This window comes from Schistosoma haematobium, chromosome ZW (genome assembly GCF_000699445.3).
Source record: "Schistosoma haematobium chromosome ZW, whole genome shotgun sequence".
Taxonomy (NCBI): Eukaryota; Metazoa; Platyhelminthes; class Trematoda; order Strigeidida; family Schistosomatidae; genus Schistosoma; species Schistosoma haematobium.
The window spans coordinates 61,944,688-61,961,224 of NC_067195.1; the positions used below are offsets into that span (position 1 = coordinate 61,944,688).

The 16,537-nt window shown below is 41.6% G+C and overlaps 1 protein-coding gene across 3 annotated transcripts in view; it reads right to left on the bottom strand.

Annotated features, from left to right (window-relative positions):
* Window positions 1-9,009, bottom strand: part of SMG1_1 (Serine/threonine-protein kinase smg1) — a 35,698-nt gene extending 26,689 nt beyond the window's left edge. Inside the window, exons 1-2 of one of the 3 annotated variants that reach the window (XM_051211982.1) lie at window positions 8,844-9,009; window positions 7-884 (exon numbers count right to left, since the gene is read on the bottom strand). The gene's annotated coding sequence lies outside the window, so the exon portion shown is untranslated. Of the gene's footprint in view, window positions 1-6; window positions 2,280-8,843 lie in introns of those variants that run through there. The other 2 variants (XM_051211980.1, XM_051211981.1) reach the window with 2 other exon arrangements.
* Between the last annotated feature and the right edge of the window lie 7,528 nt (window positions 9,010-16,537).

Consider the following 16,537-nt stretch of genomic DNA (forward strand, 5'->3'; position numbering starts at 1 on the left):
TTTTACTTTGGAAGTAGCGAACACCAGCGTGAGAGCCAAGATTATTATGACGTTAATACTATTTCATTCCTTGACATGTTCAGTCCCAGGTCAACGCTTGTACCTATGAAGGGAGGTGAGGTAATTTAGGATGTCTATCACCTCACTTATTTTGGAAATCCCATCAACCTTGAGGGTCGGTGTCTGGTAAATTCGCGGCACGGATTTGGAAAGCTAATTTGACTTTCGCCAACTTGTGTAACTTTTGGTCTATGTGATATGTCCGTTTTCCAACCAAAGAATGACTTTACCATGCAGCAATTCACTCTAACCTACTATATGGGTATGGTCACTAACAACAGATGATATCCGTGGGTCACTAGTATTCAATCAAAGGTGTCTTTGAACCACTACTTACGTATGTTGGGACCACCGAGTGAGCAATACTAAAGTCAGACACACGGTAGTACGTAAAGATGACAGATCGACTGATGGGGTGATAAGTTTTCATTGACTGATGTGGTTACATGTTTCAGGTATGCCTAAAAGTTGCATGCCTCGACGATCGATGTTGTCTGGTGCAAGAGTAGACTGAAAGACCAAGATGCGGCACCAGTTAATGAAGTTGCTGACAACTGGACTGAGCTAAGTAGGTAGGTGTAGATTATCTGCTTGGAGTCCGAGTGATTATTATAACCAGAGTTTGGGGACCTTGGGTGACACATTTTATTTTATTTATTTGAACACAAACGTTGATACAAGGGAGCACGAAACACATATGCGCCACACAATACCAATGAGGTTGTGATGAGATAATGTGAGGTGCGTATGATAAAAACGTTACGAACAGAAATTAGTGCATGAGTGAAATAATAATAATGGGAGAGGCAGTCCAGTTAGAAAAACTACAACCAGGAAAAATTCTTTGAGTTAAATTAATTTATTTAAACACAAACATTGGTACAAAAAGGTACCAAATACATATGCGCCACATAAATCATTCGATTTGTGTAAGGGCTGGAATACTGCCCGGTTGACCAAACTGAAACAGGTGGTTTTCTTGGGAAGTCACACTCCGAATCTTTGACCTAAAGGCATGATCCACAAATCAGTGGAGCAACTTTAGGAGACGCAGTCCCATGGTAGTCAGTGAGCAACAATAGGTTTATACGCCATTTGTTTCCTTGGGATCCTGGAACCTGTGTGCACCATTGGTTTATAATCAGGGTTTTCCAACTCCCCTACTTTTGGTTTTCTGGCTACTCAATTCAGTTCTAATGGGTCTTTTTACTGAGGCTTTTTACGTCCAGTGAGGCGCAAGCAGATGCGTGCCCGTATTAGGGCATGGTCGGAGTCCAAGCAGGTACTCCAGAATGAGCGACAATCTTCTATCGACCCTCTCCAACGATGAGTGATGGCAATATGGTCTATTTGAGTCCATCGTTGGTTTGGTGTAGGGGGTCGCCATGTTAGACGATGTCTCTCCTTATGCTTAAAATTTGTTTGCTAAAAATAAACGATTGTCTGAGCACAGTTGTAGCAGACAATCACCATTATCTGTTCGCTGTGCCGGAATACTAAAATACCCACCTAAATACCTTTGTGTTTGGTTTAAACTACCTATCTGGGCATTAAAGTCACCCCCTACGAGTACTATGTCTGAACGTTTAGCTTTCTGAAGAAGTTCAGATAGCTTTCTGTAAAATTCATCTTTCACTTCATCTGAGCTGCAGTCGGTGGGAGCGTAGGCAGAAACGACAAAAAGGCAACGACGTGTGTCCCTATCCTTCCGAGTTTTTACGGAGCCGTTTAGCCGAACAGCACAGACGACTGTTGACGGGAATCCACTCTAGCAGTGCTTGTTCCGCCCTCATGCTTAGTGTTATGCCTACACCTGCCAGTCCACGAGAACTGGCCATCGGGTCACCAGATACACGTAGGGTGTATCTCGTTGGCTCTCCGTTTTGCCGAGGTGAGGTCAAGTGAATGACCACACTGGAATCCTGTATGCGTGTTTCGGAGACACAGCATACATCAATGTAAAGAGACTCTAGGGTTTTAGCCAAGGAAGCCTGTTGACCGATTTTACATAGGGTGCGTACGTTGAAGGCTCCAATGTGTAGTTTGGAGCGAGGTTTCAGTGGACCTGGGATAGTGTTTTGCGCACTAGAATCGTTGGCTACGGTGACACTTGGGGAGGAAGCCAAAAGAGGAGATTTATAGTTGACGGTCGCTGTGGGAGGAATAATAGGAATTGAAGAGGGAGGTTGATTATGAATACAGTGGTCTTGAGTGCTGCTAGCCCCCTGAATGCCCTGGTACGGCCGAGAGTGGGGAGAGTCCGCTCTCCCTCTCGAAATACTCTCACACGGCCACGCGTATACAGCCTCTGCCAGGGAAGTCCTACTCATTGCCTTCTCGTGGCGGGGGTGTTGTTTACGAAAATGAGAGGACGAAAAGCGAATGTCCGGCGCTTTAACCGGATTCCAAACCAATGGTGAACATGGGCTCCAGTATCCTGTGGGAACAAATGGCGTATGAACCAATTGTTGTTCACCGGCTTCCATGGGACTGCATCTCCTTACGATGCTCCACTGCCTTGTGGGTTAGACCTTTAGGTCAAAGGCTCGGGGAGTGGCCCCTAAGAAAACCACCTGCTTCGGTTTGGGCACCCGGGCAGTATCACAGCCCACACACAAATAGATGAACTCTTTATGCCTATGGAAATTACCTTTCTCGCTTTGAAAAACAAACAATTGATTCAGACTATTATCATTACAATTATTGTCATTATTAATACTATTATTATTATTACTACTATTATTGTCATTATTATTATTATTATTATTACTATTATTTTCCACATTATTCACCCTCTTTTATACTTATACAGCGGCTCGTCTTTGGTGGAAATTCGACTGTATCTAAACGTTCTCGAGTCACTGTCCGGTTGAAAATTGTATGTTACCACCGAATACGAGGACTGAAGCAGTTTTTCTGAAACCACGTGCACCATTCAAACTGGCTGCCTTCAACGTTCGCACATTTATGCAGGTCGGACAACAGATAGGGCTGGCTATGTCTTTGGAAAGTCTTCATATCGATGTCTGCTGTCTATCCGAGACCCGTATTCAAGACTCTGGCGAAGTACTACAAATTCGATCTCCATCTGTCGCTTTGAAAAGCTTGTTTTACGTGCGCTTATCCGGGGACCCTGTGGCATCTTCGTCTGGTCTTGCTGGCGTTGGTGTCGCACTAAGCGCTAGAGCTGAGGCAGCACTAGTCGATTGGATCCCCATTAACAGTCGGTTATGTGCTGTTAGATTAGAAAGTTCCATCAAAGTGAGAAGAAATCGGCGTGAGAAACGATGTCTTTTCGTCATCTTCGCCCATTCTCCGACAGATTACAGCCCGAATGCCACCAAGGATGAGTTTTACCACCAACTAACAGTTCTACAGAAAGTTCATCAGACAGATATTGTAGTACTAGCCGGAGACTTGAATGCTCAGGTTGGGCGTCTAGGCACAGAAGAGAGTCGTTTAGGTGGCCGATTGGGACTCGTTGGTTGCAGGACAGATAACGGGGACTGTCTACTGCAACTGTGCACAGACCACAACCTGTTTCTGGCTAGCACTAACTTCCGGCACAGTCATCGCCGATGTGCCACCTGGCGTCCTCCCTCTGCATCCCAGGCCTGGACTCAGATTGATCACATCGCGATCAGCTACCGCTGGCGTGGTTGTGTACAAGACTGCCGCTCCTTTTGGAGTGCCTATCTGGACTCTGATCATGCCCTGGTCTGCGTCAAACTTACCTTACTTTTCAGTGGCCAACGAAGTGACCGTCACCAAAGGATTGATGTCAGCAAGTTGGTTGCAACTTCTGTTGCAAGTAAGTATCGAACCGAGCTAGCCTCTAGGCTAGCTACCACTCCACCGAAAAGTATAGATGAGCATTGGTTGCAATTGCATGACGCCATGAAAATGGCGGGAACAGTCAGTTGTGGGTTTGCGAAACGTCCCGCTTTTAAGCACTGGGTTTCTCCAGGTTCCTTACAACTCATTGAAGCCCGTCGGTCTACTCCGGGTGACCGTGAGTTTGACCATAAACGAAGGATGTTACGTAAGGAAATTGGGCAAAGCTTGCGTAAGGACCGAGAAGCCTGGTGGTCGATGCGTTCTAATGAGCTGGAAGCAGCAGCTGCATCTGGTAACTACCGGAAGCTCTTCCAGCTCATCCGAGCCACTGGCAGCAAGAAGTCTGGTGTGAGTGAAACAATCTGCGAGGGCGATGGGATGCCAGTCACTAACATCCATCGACGTCTTGGACGAAGGGCAGTTCAACTGGCCTGCTGCTCCGGCAACATCGGTCAGACTGTCCTGCCCTCCATGGCCGGTGACGACTGATCCACCAAATGAGGAGGAAGTCCGCAAGGAACTCCAACTCTTGAAGCGTTACAAATCACCTGGCCCAGATGACTTACCTCCGACCCTTTTTAAAGATGGTGGTGACTTTTTGACTAAGGAATTGACGACGTTGTTTACAAAGGTTTGGGAACTAGAGAGTGTACCAACGTCATGGAATGAGTCGATAGTTGTCCCTATCTTTAAAAAGGGTTCACGTCGTTCCTGTAACAACTATCGGGGGATAAGTTTACTTCCGATTGCGTCCAAGCTATTGGCTTCCGTCATTCTTCGTAGGTTGTTCAAAACCCGAGAAAGATTGACTCGCGAGGAGCAGGCTGGGTTTCGTTCTGGTCGAGGATGTATTGATCATATCTTCACCCTCCGCCAAATGTTAGAACACCATCATACTTATCAGAGGCCAACAATCGTAGTGTTTCTTGACATCAGGGCTGCCTTCGATTCGTTGGATAGGACTGTTCTCTGGGATTGTCTATTGAATAAGGGTGTGCCTGAGAAGTTTATTAACATCTTAAAAGCCCTATATACAAACACCGCAGGCAGAGTGAGGGCATACAACCACCTCTCTCCATTGTTCCATTCGAGCAGTGGGGTTAGGCAGGGTTGCCCAATCTCACCATTCCTCTTCAACTTTGCCATCGATGACATTCTGGAAACAGCTCTGATGGATGTAAGTAATGGTGGTGTGGATCTGTTGCCTGGAGAAAGACTTCTCGACCTTGAGTATGCAGATGATATTGTCTTACTGTGCGATAATGCCCAAGCCATGCAATCCGCACTTAATCAGTTGGCAATCAGTGTCCGTAGGTATGGTATGTGCTTTGCACCTTCGAAGTGCAAAGTACTTCTACAAGACTGGCAGGATTCTAATCCTGTACTCACCCTGGATGGTGAGCAGATATACGTAGTTGAGAAGTTCGTGTATCTGGGTAACTGTATAAGTGCTGGTGGGGGTGTGAGTGATGAGATCAATGCACGAATAGTGAAAGCCAGAGCGGCTTATGCCAATCTGTGCCACCTTTGGCGCCTTCGTGATGTTAGTCTGGCTGTAAAAGGTCGGATCTACAACGCGTCGGTGAGAGCAGTTTTGCTCTATGCTTGTGAAACCTAGTCTCTCCGAGTTGAGGACGTTAGACGACTCTCTGTGTTCGATCATCGCTGTCTCCGAAGGATTGCTGACATTCAGTGGCAACACCATGTCAGTAATGCAGAGGTTCGGCATCGTGTGTTCGAGCACAGAGATGATAATTCAATTGGTGTCACCATCTTGAAACACCGACTTCGGTGGCTTGGACATGTTCTACGAATGTCGTCCCAGAGAATTCCACGTCGTGCATTATTTGCCGACTCTGGGACTGGTTGGAAGAAGCGGAGAGGTGGTCAGTGCATGACATGGTGTCGTGGTATGAAAGAAAGCTGCAAAGGACTGGCTTCTGTTGGTCCTTCACGACTTCCTGGTTGGGGTCTGAGAGATGGTGCTACACAGTGGCTAGAGACGTTATCAGATATGGCTCAGAATAGAAGCCAGTGGCGATCCTGCTGTAACCTTTTACTTTCTTCATAAAAAGTGGTTGTGTCTCCTTTACCTGAAAGATTTTTTCTGATTGTACCTTTTCGTTCTCTCGTTACTACCACACTACCTTACTCCAATCTCTTAATCATTGTTCTCTTTCTCTTTTGCGCTCCTTAGTTTTTTTTTCTACTTCTCTTCGAATTCTCATTGTGTGGCGCATATATATTGGCGCTCTCTTGTACCAATATTCATGTGTTCAAATAAATAAATAAATAAATAATCACTTCCCGGTTGTCAACGCCGTGGAAGGGTTCTTCTGGAGGTGCCTGAAAAGGAAATTGGGTTAGAGGTGGTCTTAGTGACCTGAGAGCGTGACCGCAGTGCCCAAGGGCAACTGCTTGAGGTCGGTCACACACGACCTTTTTATGGGTAATTTTTGTGTTAGCTCCGTACGTGTTGAGACCTTACCGCCGGAGACGGATATCCGTGAGGTAAGGCGAGGTGTGAATTTTTAGGGTCGACCTTTTCTAACCCCACCCCTCCTTGTGGGAAGGCAGCATCGCTGTCATACTGGTTGTCTGGAGGAAACACCTTACTGCTGTCACACCTCTGCACAGTCAGTAGTACGACTTCGCCTTCGGACCTTGGGTTTGTTGCTTTTAGTCTTACCGCTCTTCAACCGACCTATTTGACATGGTAGGACCTTAAGGAACGATTGTTCCAGCCAGTATAGCTCGGTTGCTTCATCACAATACGCAAGTCCGACCACCACGCCAAGGTAGCAACAACGGTCGGGTAGCACTGAGCAACAATGTCAGAATGTTTGGAATGCGCTTCTCTCCCTCTAAATGCAAGTTGTTGCCTCAGGACCGGTCTGCGTCAACGCCTGAACTAAGGATAGGGAATGAAGTAGTCGAACGCGTTGACAACTTTACTTATCTTGGAAGTCTGATCAGCCCTAGTGGGTTGGTGCCTGACGAAATCTCAGCACGGATTCGAAAACCTCGTTTGGCTTTTGCCAACTTACGTCACCTATGGCGAAGGCGAGATATCCTTCTATCAATAAAAGGACGAGTATACTGAGCGGCAGTCCGTTCTGTCCTACTTTACGGCTGCGAAACGAGGCCATTAAGAGTAGAAGATACTCGTAAGCTACTAATATTTGACCACAGATGCCTTAGAAAATATTGCTGGCGTCTGCTAGGATCACTGGGTAAGTAATAGTGAGGTTAGACGCAGGGTATTAGGGAATGATGGTCAATCAGATGATGAGGTTGTGAATCTTTATCGACTGAGGTGGTTGGGCCACGTGCTGCGTATGTTGGTAGATGCAGGCTACTTGGTTGGGGTCGGTGTGACTATCGTAACCAATGATTGGAGACTGGTTGACATGGCTCAGAATCGATCACAATGGCGTCAGTGTATACACTCTGTCTTCCTTCGATCTGCGAGATTAAAGTTGTTTTATAATCTTTCTAAGGACTAATTCTATTTTTCTGTATTATGTACTTATACACAATCTTCTTTTACACATTACTATAATTGAAGTGACTACTTCTATGAATTCGGTGTTCATCATGTTGTGCTAATGAGGTGTGGCAACTTGGACCGATGCACATATGTGCTTGGTCATACGTTGTAGCTGACTGACTGAAGAGCTGATCGTTTGAGGTTACTAAACAAGATATAACAAGAAGACTAGTAACGAAAACAAAATATAAAAACCGAAATAGGAAGTGAAAAAGTGAACAAACATTAAGTGAGGAATAGGACTTCATCCAAAGTATGAGGGACAAATGTATCAAAGCTACTCATTAGTTGATATACAAGCTTTTAAGGATTGATATGTTATGACAACAGTATAATTAGTGGACGAATCAGTGTGGTTTTAGATATCAAGTCTTTGACTCTGGTGCGGGATTCAATAATCCGGTTGGCTAAATAGCATTTTGGTATTACAGCTTGTCAGTCTATGATAATAACGCTAACTCTGATTCCTAAACCTTAATTCTCATTCTAACTTGTAATTCTAATTCCTCACGCTAAGTTATAACCCTCTTTTGACAGTAGTAAGTAGGTGAATTCTCCTAAGGTCACCATGGCGCCACCATATAATGGTCTCACCTTTTATGAACACGGTACTTTTTTATACCTGAACTATAACCCGTCAAATTCCCATAACCTCTACTATCTATTGCGTTATACTGCTTCGGTTTTACTTCTCCTCTTCTATTTAGTGCATACCTCAAATCATCAGGCGTCTGTAAAAGCGTCTCAACATTCGGAATTTGAAGAAGAGTGGTAGTGGTAGGCCTTATCTATGTACCATATCGGTGTTTTGTAAGTCTAAAGCCCCTAAAGAACGCAACTGATCGTTTGGGACCACACCATTACTGACAACAAACCAACATAATTAGAATGCTGCATATTTTTTAAACTATTTGATCAATTGCATTCGTCTCAACATTCAAACGTTTGTAATCTGTGAGTCCTATTTATATTTAATGGTTTGAATGGTTGTAGACAGAATAGCTTTCACCTAATGGGGTTCCGTGTCTAGTAACAGTGGATCACCAATACCTCCAGGCAAGAACTTAGTGGTATTAACGATAATAGAGGGGACAGAAATTGGTAAATTATAGTAAGATATTATCTTTAGTCCTTAACAATAGGCCAAGTTACCTCTTAAAGGACTCCTGGGAAGTCGCTTGGACTAACTCAGGCGGCAGCGAATTCCAGCATTTGACAACTCTTAAGGAGTAGAAGTTATGTCTACAGTCCGTTCTGCTGTGTTGTCTCTAGTTTCTAGGAGTTACCCCTTAGGTAGACCGCGTAGACAACCTAACGATGGCGTGGTTGACAAAAATACCAAATATAGTATGCCAGTTGTCCCGGACAGAAAACACACAAAAGATAGAAAACCAACCCGACTGAGTCTTAGCACGGAGAGGAAAGTTTAAAACCCCCGCCCAATAGGATATGTCAAAGTTATGCAAACGTGTTTGTATTGTGGTGCAGAGAGAAGCAGTGATTTGATATCTCATTAAATTTTGAAAGTTGTCACGGAATCCCATTCTAATTATGATGAAATATGATGTAACATCCAATATCGCGTCATGTAAGGTGCCACGTTTTCAAGCCTCAGTCTTTACAATAAACTCTTTCTTTCACTTGGTATTGTTTGGCTTGTATCTTCCGATTGAGGTTTAAGACTACAATTGATCAGTCTGTTATTGGCACATGTGCATACTGTGTGTGTGCCTCGATATTACCTCAATTCACAAGCACTATAAGCAAAGATGGATAGTGGCTAGCAGTGGAATCCAGGACGCGCATTTCGTCCTATTTGGGACTCATCAGCTAGATGTGCCTGCATCTCATAGTTGATGTTCACTCTGAGACTCGAACCCAGTACCATTCGCTTCAAACACCATCGCGTTATCCACTCAGCTACTGAGACCTGATAGTCACTTGCTTGTGCAATGGGGTGAGTTTAAATTCACTTGTTATTGTTTGGCTTGTATCTTCCCATTGATGTTTAAGACTGCAATTGATCAGTCTGTTATTGGCATATGTGCATACCGTGCGTATGCCTCGATATTGCCTTAATTCACAAGTAAAGATGGATAGTGGCTAGCAGTGGAATCTAATCAATGGGAAGATACAAGCCAAACAATAACAAGTGAATTTAAACTCACCCCATTGCACAAGCAAGTGACTATCAGGTCTCAGTAGCTGAGTGGATAACGCGATGGTGTTTGAAGCGAATGGTACTGGGTTCGAGTCTCAGAGTGAACATCAACTATGAGATGCAGGCACATCTAGCTGACGAGTCCCAAATAGGACGAAATGCGCGTCCTGGATTCCACTGCTAGCCACTATCCATGTTTGCTCATAAAAACTGTTTTTCTTGTTTAGTGCTGATCTAAAATACCTTAAATTTCTTCGATTTAGGTATCCAGCTGCCTGTTAATACAAGAACGCTTCTTACTCACAGATATGTTGAAATGCAAATATGTTATGTCCATGACCACTGCTATTCGTTTATATATATATATATATATATTCCATAAAATGTTGTTACAGAATGTTTCCAACAGGGACTTATAGCGAAATTCGTGTCGTAGGACTAAAGATATAGATCGGGTCGGCCTGCAGTTAATGAGAATAAATTGAGAAAAAAGTCTATTTGGATCATAGACACAGAAGTTTGTCAATAAATAATCACAAACTCCTTGAGCCAAACTGTTATAACTTGTGGCCATGTCCTTTATTAATATATTAGAGAATAGTGACTTGTCGACCAGACCAATAACGCACAAACCAGTACGAACAATCTAGAGACTTTATCAGTCGTTCTTCATGCATAGCCCTGCCTGTTGAGTCCAAAACATAAATCTAAGCATCCGCGATATGAATCATGTATTTCAAACACACTGGGTTAATATGAAAACCAAACAGACTACATCGAATCACAAAATAGGGAACAACATTTGTACAAGTTCTAACCGAAAGTGACTGTGAATGTGGGGGACTGTAGTTAACAGACTAGACATAACGTAAGAATGGTAAATCGTATAAAAACAGTCTATAAGTCGAAATGAAGATTATAATAAGTGGAATATATATTTGCATAATCAAGTTACTCAGTAGCCATACAATAAGAATATACGTATAATATTTGTCCACAAATAGTTCTCAAAAGTTGCCATTCATAATTCCCCTCGGGATATATCGCAAACTACCAAACCCCTAGATAATGATTACAGATTAACGTCCATCTCTCAAAATGATTGTGTTTGATTTATCAAGCGTACCTCCCACAATGAGAATGGGCATCGACAAAATAGTTCAACGACAAATCAATAATAACGGTAAGAACAACAACAACCCATACCATGTCTGCTGAAGAATCAAACCCTCATCATCTGACCAGTGTTTCCAGTGTTGATCTGCTGAAATTCATAAAGAACCATAAGCAAACCTAGTTATCTCTTCTGCTTTTATGTCAACTTCTCAGCTCTATAAATCTGTGAGCAATAACAACATGTTCACTCAGCCTTGAGGTGTCTTATTTTATTCAACACCGACGAATGTGGTTCAGTACCGTTTATAACCATGGTAAATTATAGCCAGTTGGGCAAGACTATATGTTATGGACGAATCAGTCAGATTTAGGATAACAGGTCTTGGATTTTGGCGTCGAATTAATTCATCCTATGGCATTCAGTTTTTAAGCCCATAGATGCTGTGCTGGATCACCCTCCAACGAGGTGTCTAGACTTCAGTGATCTCACCAGATACCTTGTTGTTATTTACTGAGTAACTCAGTGCACAGGAGCTCTATTTAGACTTCTGTTCAAACGAGTGTGGTTGTACCTAACCTCGGTGAGTTGAATTTTATCGCTTTGATCGGTTTTGATCAGGATTACCGTTTTCACTGCAATAAGATTACTTTCAATTCAGTAATTATAAAGTATTAAAAACAGTGTCGTATCTCACGAGAGGTCTTACGCTTGTATTCTTTTTTGGAACGATAGTTTTTCCGGTCGTTGTGCATTTTAAATTTAGTGGTTGTCGGTTCGGCTTTGTTTTTTAATCCAATTCTTGGGTCAGCCTTTGCCTCTGTCTGTTTTTTCAAAGTTATTTGACTGATAAATGGACAGCGCAAAAAAGTGAGTTCCAACGGTCGAGTATTCGTTACTCTGTGAGTAGTGGTATACAGAGTGACGAGTGCAAAAGGTGGTACTAGGAAGTCCTCACTAGTCTAACAAGATTTATGTGGTTATCTCCGCTAAGCTTCTCGGATCCAATAAGCTTGTTACCAGTAGCTATTGTGTTGGTGAATGTAGCTATAGAAAATTGTGTTACAGGAAAACTGAAGATGTTCGACTGATTAAAACATCCCTATGGAATAATAATGATTTCACTGTTATTTTGCGATGTATTTGTTTTACTCAACTGAACGTGTTTTTATATATCAGTATTTTTGGATATTTCGTTTTCTCTTTGTCTCTGGTTTGGTATTTGAGAGGTTTTGCTTCAGGAACCTACAAAATTGAAGGTTTGTTTTGTAATTGTTATAATAATTATTAGGTTGACTGTCGGTAAATTGCGAATACACTTTGGTACCTAGATAGGAGCTTTGTTCTATTGTTAATTTGGGTTCGTAAACTGCAAATAGATCGATATATCATACTTCAATAACGGAAGGGAGAGCAAAAACTTGAACGTAACATATTGTGCTGGGCGCTAATTTGCTGCCCCATAATTAGGACGCATATGATGGTACTTGCTACATCTGTACAAAAAGCGAAGTGCAAGCTAAAAGAGGATTAGATCACGTGGGATGAAGAACCGTCTGTGAAAAGGTTTATCAGAAATAAAAACTCAATAAAGCAGATAACGAAGCAGATTTCTCCAGTGCTTTGTCCCCTAAATTGCAGCAGTCGGGAAAAAACCTAGCAAGCCCTATCGTAAGGTTAGGTCTGTTTTTGACAGTAAGATTGACAAAAGGTAAAGCCTGAATATCCAGGTCTTTCCTTAATTCTCAAACTGGATGGGACCAAACGCTGATTGAAACTCCGGAGATAACCTAGGATTAGGTACGGGCTCATAGTAAAAATGAGAATAAGGATCTAAATTCACGAGAGAAAGACTGAACTCCTTAACCATAGTCGGGAAGCCAAAGGTTGTTAGCGGCACCAAGCAAGTTCTCGTTCACAGACTACAGAAGAGCAAGATTTCTGAGCCCATAACTCGTTATAAACGTTATATTGGCTTTATTCTAGACTCCACCAACCCAAATGTAAGTTCCAAGGTGGAAAGTGGCTGACTAATTCCCTAGATAATAGGGAACATTATTGCGTAAGTTGTGGGTTCTTTAGAGCCAATAATACTCAGAAGCATGAACGAGAAGCCTTATTCCTCAAAAATAATTTTTCCTGTTATGGATGACAAATTACTTGAAAATAAATTGTGTGAAGTAGTTAGTAATTGCCTGAAATGCAAGAAACAAAAATGGCAGATAGGCTTGTTTTGACATAATCCAAACTGCGAGTTGAATGATATCTTTCTAGGCGAAATTGACACTCAGTCTCCTAGCGATTGATACTTAATCTAGAGGGACTTCAATGCATCTACATAAATCTAAAACACTTATCGGGAAATTCTTGTGAAGGAAAATTGTTTAACATAGTTATCATATGTACTTTATCGCACCATATGAAAGAAGCAGCTAACAACTACTTGTGTGAGGAAAGAACGCACTGTAAATCCCTCCAGAGTATTTTATGACACACCACTGTCACTTATTTGTTACTTCTCCTTGTTGTGTATTTCAAACCTTATTCAGTTCTGTTTTAGTCACACGTTATGTTCTTTAGTCTTTCTAGTTTGATCTTTTACCATGTGACCTTGGTTAAAGACATACCTTTGTTACCTAATTTTACTACTTCGTTTTTCTGAGCTATTGACTACAAGGTCGCGTTTAACTAACCTCAAGGTTGAGGCGTGGTTCATTGAATGGCTGTTATCCTCCGACCGTCTGCTTGAAAAGGTTGCCGAAATCCGTGCAGATAGTTATTTGGTCCCATATTGTAGGGAATATTTTTGCTAATTCCCATGTATCAAACTCTTTTTTATTAAATATTCCCTTTGCTGTTTGATACGTTAACTCTTGTTAGTGAAACCCTTGACTGTACAGCACAGACTGTACTGTTCGAGGTATTTCGCGCTCTTGACAGAATTCACTCACATAGTCAATTTGGAGACGTTTAAATTAAACACAGAGTTTGTGTTTCGAGATAATTTAATAAGAGCAACTCAAGAAAGCTACGTATATCATACAAAGAAACGTAGTCTCGTCTAATAGAATAAATTTGCGTCCGTTAGTTATGCGTTCAAACTGATTATTGGTATTTCGGTTGTTAAAACCTAAATCGTAATTTTTAGATCCTATATTGATTGAATACACAGATGAAGTCATAAACCCGAGCTACGCGTCATACCCGAATAAGAGTAACCATAGGGTTTCCGTTTTAAATTCCACATCGTGTCCACCAACGATGTGTCAGCTTAAGACGTATCAAGTCTTCGGTAATTATACAAGGGACTATACATAAAGCGTCTTCAGTAGATCAGTGTAAGGGAGTATGGATAAAAACTTTTTAAAGTGTCCGCACGATGTCTAAAACGCCCTTTGCTACTGTGTAATCCGAAGAACGAAGAGGGAAGGACACATTTCAAAATCGTATATAGGAAGTTATCAGATGGAATGGTACTTACTACTATATATACTCGAAATGAGACGGGATCATAGTTTCGAATAAGTGACGAAATTAGTCCGTCAACAGAGAATTTGAAGTCAGCAATCTTTTATTGTATTATGGAATCGTGACACATTGACACAAATGATAATGTATTGCGTAAAGTGAATACCAATGGCACCAACCATTCACACAAATGATTCAATTGGCAATGATCTGACCACGTGAACGTGAGGGACCACGGAGAACTTGTAATAGCAGACAAATCAGAATGAGAATAGTTATCTGGCACAAGTTTTCAACTGATTGCTGCCTGTAGTCTTTTTACCTTTACATGAGGTCTTGATGTTCTTTCGACTAGTTCATTTGTAGGGTGTAATACAGCATTATATGATGCTGAAGTTATCATACAACCTTGTGTAAAGGGTACATTCTACCTCTGTGAGATACATTTTAGCTGGCATTCACCAGTTAACATATACCTATCATCCACCTCTTTTCAAAATATTCCATACAAGTCCTTAACGGTTAATACTGACAGGTTTTTATCTCCTGATTGTACTAAATGAAATAAAAAACCCAATTGAACGGCACTATATCACTTAATAAATGAACAGATTACCTCTAAAATTCCTCCCATACACACATTCACTGATTTTAGTAACAACCTATAACAGCTTAGATTGATTAGTTACAATTTGACCTCAAACAACAATAGATCTCAATTATTCATTCACTTCCTTATTTCTTACAGACATTATATTTCGTATTATCTTACATTGAATGCTGGAAAGCTTTCTGTGTTTGAAAAGGCGAAAGCCTGCTCCACTATGACGACCAAAATAAAGACCTATTCACGACTACTCTGGCTTCTTCTATCAATAGAACGAGAGTTGACTACAGGCACGTAAAACCTCGCCAATACTTAACAATCACCATATACCAATACATTCAATTCAGTTAAACGAGCTCTCTACTCAGCTTTCAATTGTGGTAATTTTCAGTGAAATAGTGCCATCGACAACTTCCAAATCAACCAAAACATCGAAATATTTATTACTAATGTCTGATGAATCGTCTTTCGAACTCTGACTTTCTTATCTACAAATATCACTATCACCACCCGATTATCTGTGCCATAACGTCTTCAGTTCTTCATGTCGTACCCCAAGAGTAAGACTGGTTGATATTAAACGTATAACACCCACATATACCGAAAAATCAACACAATGTGCCTATTAGTGCGATTTACTTGGGCCAACAACCGAAATTTCATAAATCAAGATGTCTAACGTTCTGTTAGTCTTAAATCAAAATACTGAACGCTATAGTTGCGATATACGGCAGCTGCAAGACGTTCTTTCTGAAATCTACTGAAGATGCCACAGGTATTCGGAGCTTGACAATGCCTTAACCAGTAACAACTAATGTGAATCGTACTCACTAAATGAAATCAAAAGACAGAAGCGAGGAGGTTCGAAGATATATTTGATAGACTATCAATATATCGTGGGTCGACTAATCCAATCAGGTTAGCGATTGCAGAGGATGTCGAGCACGGTGTTCCCACTCGTGATCTGGTGCGGATGCATGGCCGAGCGCCTTCATCTAGGTGAGTCCATTAAAACTAATGTGGTCAGCATCTAATGTCAAGGACTTACAGAGCTATTTATCTTGGGGATTTATTTACCGCTACACTAAGATAAACTTAACCATTTAGCACCGCTAACTAAAACATGGCCACTGAATAATGATAAAAACTTGGGACAACTCCCTAAAGCCAAGAGTTTCTTAGCATCTGTAGCTGAAGAAACTACGAAAAGACTTAAGTCTTCTTAAGATGAGGCTGATTACTATACCTCGGACCTCACAGCTCTAATTAATCTAAGAGACATTTGCCCTCGAACACGTAGTATGCTGAATGTCAGCTGCCAATTTACCCGCCTAAGAAAAAAAATCGGATTAACCAAAATGTCCCCTCCTATTTGTATTTAGCTATTGTAGCGATGCTAAACAATTTGTTAATACGAGCAGAGTTATTAGCTAGTTGGCTCCAAACAAAATCATAAAAGTCACTTCAGACCTAATACCCTGCTAACATCGTGTAGGAAGACATGGATTGATAGGATCGTACAGTCATGTTACAGCAAATAACCAAACTAGATACAAATTCCAATACTGTAAAAAATAATAGACACATCTATCATGCTCATGATACGAATACATAAATGACAGATCACTCTGTATATCTAGATGTATCTGTATATCAGAAATATCCAAAAAAGATACGGATTCCAAATGACACCAGAAAAAGAGCAACATTTACAATTCTAACCTAGGTTGCTCTCGTAGC